Below are 7,011 nucleotides of genomic sequence, written 5' to 3'. Positions count from 1 at the left end.
ATTTAGCCTAGGTGTGACATTAATGAAGTAATATAGCCCATACACAGTATATAGTACTTGTGTCACACTTTATAGTGCCAACTAGAAAACCTCTTTTGATGATGCTGTTTATTTTATCATTACAAATATCTATTGAAGGGGACAACACCAATTTGGCAAACTTTTTTTTTTAATAAACAGTTCTATTATTTAATAGACTACAAATATTGATGTATAAATATCTATGACACTGCAATGTTGATTTTTTTTACTGAAATTGTGATGTGAAATAAATAAAGGATTTTATTTCCAGATCAAGACTCGTGATCTTAGTGTTTTGTACAAATGACAATAAGTAAGCTACGTAACAACGTGGAGTTTCGATAATGTGTGGCCGTCGGTGTCTCTTTCTTTATTTACACCTTTTTATATGAAGCGCCTCCACAGACCGCCACCCGCGATCCGTTTGCCCGCGCTACGTCACAATCAACTACCGAACTCACGTGACATCTGGAAAAAAATGAAATAAATGAGAAAGGTGCAGTTCCGCCAGTAGCCGTAACCGTGAGTGTATGTTCGTGCGTGAATAATGTGTGTAGCGTCTGTCTGAAACATGAACCCCTTGTGTTAGACATCAGGAGGGCGATTTAAAACGGGAGAAATATCACATCAACACCACCATCCTCATCAACCTTATGTTGTCCGCGGAAAACCTGCCAAATTCAATTAGGGTGGTGAAATTATTTGTGCGAGCTGCCTATGAAGGGGAGGAAAGTGTGACACACACTACAGAGTGTGTGTTGCATTAATGCTCTTATTTACTACTCTCTTAATTACGAGCGATGGAAAACTGGAGCATACATGTCGTGATCTGAGAGAAGCATCGTGTTATTCTTATGGATTAATATATTATCTGAACTCAACCCAAGTCAAGTGAGTAACCTGCTTAGTATAGCGTGTATAGTGCTCTAAATGTCTGTATATTGTGATTATGTCTGGTGCATGCTATTTTCTGTTATTTAAATAAACTCCCTATGTATCATGTTTCCAGTGTTTAATGGTTGAGTTCTGGCAAACTGAAAAAAAATAGGGCGTGCATTTCTTTCACAACATTCAACAAGTATTGTTTTGTGCTGCTTTAATGCTGGTGCGTTCATTGCATTGATTCTTACACCAGCGGTCATGTGGAATAGCACAAGCAGTATTCATGCACAATGTCAGGTGTGTGAAATGACATGCAGAACACACTACATACATGTCCACATGTTTTGCACGGTCTATTTGAGCGTCTGTCCACACACAGACAGATTTGTGCAGATTCGAAGGGGGAATATGATTGCTCAGGATAATTTTCACCTATTGGCCCTATAGTGTAAGGCAGTCATAACTAGTGTCATCTCTCTCCTGCAGGGATGAGTAATCAGGGAGAGACGGAGACAGAGAAACAGACAACAGAGCAGTGCTTGTGTGAACTCGTGAAATAAAAGCATGGAAGAAGGCTGAAATGGGAGACTTCAGGTTTTATTTATATACGGCTTAAATAATTAAAGAGCCGTTCATGGATGTTGAACTCTGATGGTGAGCAGTGACCTGGTGTGATTGCTGTGGACATCGAAAAGCTGTTTGATAATTGAAAGATCTGACACATGCCTTGTTGATTTAAATTCATAGTTATCCAAAATCCATTCTTATTCCTCAAAGTTAGTCAAAATCAGCACTTGCTCTTGAATAAAATCCCACATTGAGCTAATAGGAACACGTGTTAGATATATTAGAATGTCTGTTCGTTTGAGTAATACAATTTTACTTTAGGTCGATGTGCTTGTTTTATGATAGACTACAGTTTCAGATGTTAGAATTACATTTGACTGAATTAAAATGGGTTAATCTTGACTGATGTTACTTAAGTATTTCAATATTATTCTCTATTGTCTCCCACTTTTATCCGTTCTTTTGTAAATAAACAGCCCAAAAGACACAAAATACTTCGGCTTTTAAGTTTTAGTCTGTTTTGACTAAACCTTAAGTGAGACTGAATTATGAAAATAAGTGTTTTTTTTTTAAACACTAAGGATGCATTTTTTTTTATCAAACATACAGTAAAATTGTGAAATATTGTTACAATTTAAAATGCCTGTTTTCTTTTACAGTAGATTAAACTGATTACAGTATTTTTTTATGAAAACAGTTGTTTCATATTTATTTTTTGGAAAATTTAATAAATTTTCTTTCAAGTTTCTTTGAATAATAGAATGTTCAATAGAACATTTATTTGAAAAATAAATACTTTGTAATATTATAAATGACTTTACTGTGATTTTTGATCAATTCAGATGCATCCTTGCTAATTATTATTATTTTTTGTATTTATTTTACTGACCCCCATTTTTTAAAGAACAATTCAGTGCTTCTCTCTTTTTTTCTTCTGGTTTCATATCCGTTCATTAGCACAAAAACTTCCTGTTTCATGTCCCCTCTATCTTTTTGCTGAAGTTACATTTTTTATGTTTTTTTTTTTTTTTTTTTTTTTTTGAAGCAACATATCAGAACTTAAACTTATTAGCTCAATATTTCTAATTGATATTTCAAGGCTGACTGTCTTGTAGATAGTGGTACATTTATCTACATGGCAGTCATATACATGTGGTAATACTTTTATCAAATATACAGTATTATTGTGAAATATTATAACGGTTTAAATTCCTGATTTCTATTGTAATATATTGTAAATTGTAATTTATTTCTGTGATGCGCGGCTGAATTTTCAGCGTAATTCCTCCAGTCTTCAGTATCACATGATCCTTCACAAATCATTCCAATATGCTGATCTGCTTAAGAAACATTTATTTATTATGAAAACAGTTGTGCTCATATTTTTTGGAAAACTACATTACAAAAATACATTTTTCTAGATTCTTTGAATTATAAAATGTCCAATAGAAGATTTATTTGAAAAAGAAATACTTTGTAACATTATAAATGATAAATCAGTTCAAATGCATCCTTGCTAATTCTTTTGTTAGTTTGTTATTTATATCTTACTGACCTTTTTTTCTTTAGAACAATTCAGTGCTTCTCTTTTTTTCTTCTGGTTTCATAACTTTTTATTAGCACAAAACTCTTTTCCTGTTTCATTTCCCCTCTATCTTTTTGCTGAAGTTACATTTTTATGTTTTTCCTTTTTTTCTTTTCCTTTTTTTCTGAAGCAACATATCAGAACTATATACTTATTAGCTCAATATTTCTAATTTAATTCAAGGCTGATTGACTTGTAGACAGTGTGAAGTTTATCTACATGGCAGTCAAATACATGTGGTAATGCTGAAATGAAGTGGTAAGTTGCATATTTTTTTCTTCTGGTTATTATTATGTTGTCGTTATTTTGCTTCTGAATTCTATGACCTTATGTTATTACTAAAAGAAACCTTTAAAAATTACCTGTTGGACTCAGAATAAAACCCAACAGTTATCAGGGTGCTTTTTAGCTAAGTCTTTTCTTTTTTTTTAAGAAACATTTAATCCACATCGAAACTTTGTTGGATGTTCCTTAACTCCTATCGTTTCTATTGTAGCATGCTTCCAGTAGACTAGTTAAAGACCTTGTCCCGTGCTCAGTTAAACAGCTGTAGATTCAATATTTCAGTCAGGACAGTTCATGTGAAGTAGAGAAGGGTCTGTTGACTATCACATGATAATGTCACTGTCTTATTAACACTAATAGTTTCTCTGTCTCTCTCTTTGCTGTAATTGCTGTTAAACTTGAGAAAGAGCTGAGCTGTCAGACACAGAGGTGAGGAGGGGTTAAGCTCGCTGTAAGATGATACACTTCCCTCATTTAGCAACTTTGACCTCTCACTAAATTCATATTTCCTTTAATGCCTTACATCTCTCAGTCTCACATAGGCTTAGATTCTTGTTTGGTACACACCGTCTGTTTTCCACTGATCGACAGAGGTATGAAACTTTAAATACTATGTTTGGGGTTGGGATAACACTGGAATTGATTTAACATCAGTTTAAATTTAAATTAGTAGCAATAATTTGTACACTTAATTATATATATATATATATATATATATATATATATATATATATATATATATATATATATATATATATATATATATATATATATATATATATATATATATATATATTACATACTATTATTTAATCTCCCAGCACACAAAATATTTAAATTAACTTTTTCTTTCTGTATTTTTTATTATTTTTCTCTCAAACACAAAATATTTAAATTAACTTTTTCTTTCTTTCTTTCTCTCTTTCTTTCTTTCTTTATTTATTTTTGTGTGTGTGTTTTTATTGTTCTGCTGCTTTGTTTATTTAGGATTATTATTCCTCTTTTAAACATTAAATATTTAAATTCATTTTTTATGATTACCATGCAGAGCATATTTAGATTTATTTTCTTTTTTTTTCTTATTTTAGGTTTACATTTTTGCTATTTTTTTCATGACAATTTATTCATGATAATTATTTCTCAATTAACCACAAAATATTTACATTCACTAATTATTTGCTACTTTGTGTTCATTTGGGATTATTATTTATTTTTGAACCACACAAAATATTTAAATGAACTTTCTATGATTACCAAAGAATATTAGATATTCTTTGCCTTTCACAAATGATTTTACATTAAATTGTTTGCTATTTTTTGCATTGTCTGTGTGTATGTGTTTTTTTTTTGTTTTTTTTTGGATTACTTTTCTTCTCTCAACCACATAAAATGTTTACATTTTTTTATGTTTACAGTTTTTTTCAGTCGCTAACAAGCATTTGTCCAAGCAGTTGTCACATTTTCAAAACTCTAAACACAATTAGCACAACATCTATCTATTGTGGCCATACCATTCACACATTTCATGTCGTTTTCACACAATATGGAGTCATTGAACACATTTCCACAATGCTTACATATTCTGAACAGACAAGCTATACCTCCCAACAAAATTATGGATCGTTTTTGTAGTATTTACAAATGTTAACACACAACATCCCACAATAGCAAAAACAATGTTCAAAACCTTAGATACAGTATAAAAACCTCTGCTTCTGCAATGATATCAGTTCAAAAACAATATATCTTAGCTGATTTATGTTGTGTAAATTGGGCCAACCACAGCTGATTCCAATCTGGCTCAGAGTCAATGGCAGGGGTTATTTTTTAGACAATAAACTTATAAAATAAAAGGAGGACTTTGAAGAGTGATGTTTTTGGAAACAGAAACAGAAAAAGAGAAACACTGTAATGTATGGACGATGAAGAGTAAGAGCAAGGGGCCCTGGGAGAAGAGCAGGAGCAGTGAGAGGAGCAGGAGCAGTGAGAGATGCAGTGAGAGATGCAGTGAGAGGAGCAGGAGCAGTGAGAGGTGCAAGAGCAGTGAGAGGAGCAGGAGCAGTGAGAGATGCAGTGAGAGGAGCAGAAGCAGTGAGAGAAGCAGGAGCAGTGAGAGGAGCAGGAGCAGCGAGAGGAGCAGTGAGAGGAGCAGTGAGAGGAGCATGAGCAGTGAGAGGAGCAGTGAGAGGAGCAGGAGCAGTGAGAGATGCAGTGAGAAGAGCAGGAGAAGTGAGAGGAGCAGGATCAGTGAGAGATGCAGTGAGAAGAGCAGGAACAGTGAGAGGAGCAGAAGCAGTGAGAGATGCAGTGAGAAGAGCAGGAACAGTGAGAGGAGCAGAAGCAGTGAGAGATGCAGTGAGAAGAGCAGGAACAGTGAGAGGAGCAGGATCAGTGAGAGGAGCAGAAGCAGTGAGAGATGCAGTGAGAAGAGCAGGAACAGTGAGAGGAGCAGAAGCAGTGAGAGATGCAGTGAGAAGAGCAGGAACAGTGAGAGGAGCAGAAGCAGTGAGAGATGCAGTGAGAAGAGCAGGAACAGTGAGAGGAGCAGGATCAGTGAGAGATGCAGTGAGAAGAGCAGGAACAGTGAGAGGAGCAGAAGCAGTGAGAGGAACAGTGAGAGGAGCAGAAGCAGTGAGAGGAGCAGTGAGAGGAGCAGGAGCAGTGAGAGGAGCGGGAGCAGTGAGAGATGCAGTGAGAGGAGCAGGAGCAGGAGCAGTGAGAGGAGCAGTGAGAGATTGTTTTTATTTTACCCCCCCCCCCCTTTTATCTGGGCTTTTTGCTGTTGTTGTTTTATGTTCAGAATGCTCTTATGTGTTTCATTGATATTTTGTTCACTGTAAGCAATACAGTCGAACCTGTTCTGTTCTATCATACCGTGTTTCTACTGTACTGCCTCCTGCAGTAAACAGTAAAGGGAAAAATAGCTTTTTACTGGAATGCTTTTGAATGTGAACATTACTGTACATTTGGACATACAGTTCCAAACCAAGAAATTTAGTGTAAAACAGTGAATTGCATGTTTTGCATGCAAATACCTGTAAAACTGAGACTGAAAAGTCTATGCAGTTTTTGTAATGTCAACAATAGCCAGTATTTTGAAACCTGGTGTACTTTGATTGACTGCATGTACCTTGTGAGGTGAAAACAAGTGTTATTCTTTGACAGAATAATTTAATTTTGAGTCAGATTTCCAGTGTTTTGGTAAAGTTGGTGTGTGCAGAGAAAGATGTGTTCTATTTTGAAATGAGGATTTAGTATATATTTAACAAAATGTGTTTTTGAGAAGAAAATTATCCATTTGGCCAATTGTGTTTTGTAGGTGTGAGTCTGTGTTAAGAGTTTAGAAAAAGTATCTGAAGTATGGTTAAGCGCTTGTTAGCGATTGAAAAAAACTGTAATATAATTAGATTTTTTTTCTTTTTTTATTATTTAAAATTTGATAATTCAAACTTTATATCTTACTAATAATTATTTTTGTCTTTGTTTCCTATTAATTAAATACATAATTCCATTGCTTCTTGTAGGCTATTTTTTTTTATTATTAAATTTTTTGTTATTTTCTTGCATTCTTTAGTTATTTTCCATTCGACCCTTCCCTGATCAGAGGCTTTTTATGTTCTTAATTCTGTATTTTATAAGCATTGTTTCTAGTCCAGTATCTGCGATATCTC

General features: G+C 34.1%; 1 protein-coding gene across 3 annotated transcripts in view; it reads left to right on the top strand.

Moving 5' to 3' along the window:
• Positions 1-771: 771 nt before the first annotated feature.
• Positions 772-7,011, top strand: part of LOC113042101 (potassium voltage-gated channel subfamily C member 1-like) — a 90,626-nt gene continuing 84,386 nt past the window's right edge. For 2 of the 3 annotated variants that reach the window (XM_026200684.1, XM_026200686.1), the window contains exon 1: positions 3,560-3,933. The gene's annotated coding sequence lies outside the window, so the exon portion shown is untranslated. Of the gene's footprint in view, positions 913-3,559; positions 3,934-7,011 lie in introns of those variants that run through there. The other variant, XM_026200685.1, reaches the window with a different exon arrangement.

This window comes from Carassius auratus, chromosome 24 (assembly GCF_003368295.1).
Source record: "Carassius auratus strain Wakin chromosome 24, ASM336829v1, whole genome shotgun sequence".
Classification (NCBI taxonomy): domain Eukaryota; kingdom Metazoa; phylum Chordata; class Actinopteri; order Cypriniformes; family Cyprinidae; genus Carassius; species Carassius auratus.
The sequence above is the reverse complement of the archived record's forward strand: the minus strand, read 5'-3'. Positions and strand labels throughout refer to the sequence as shown.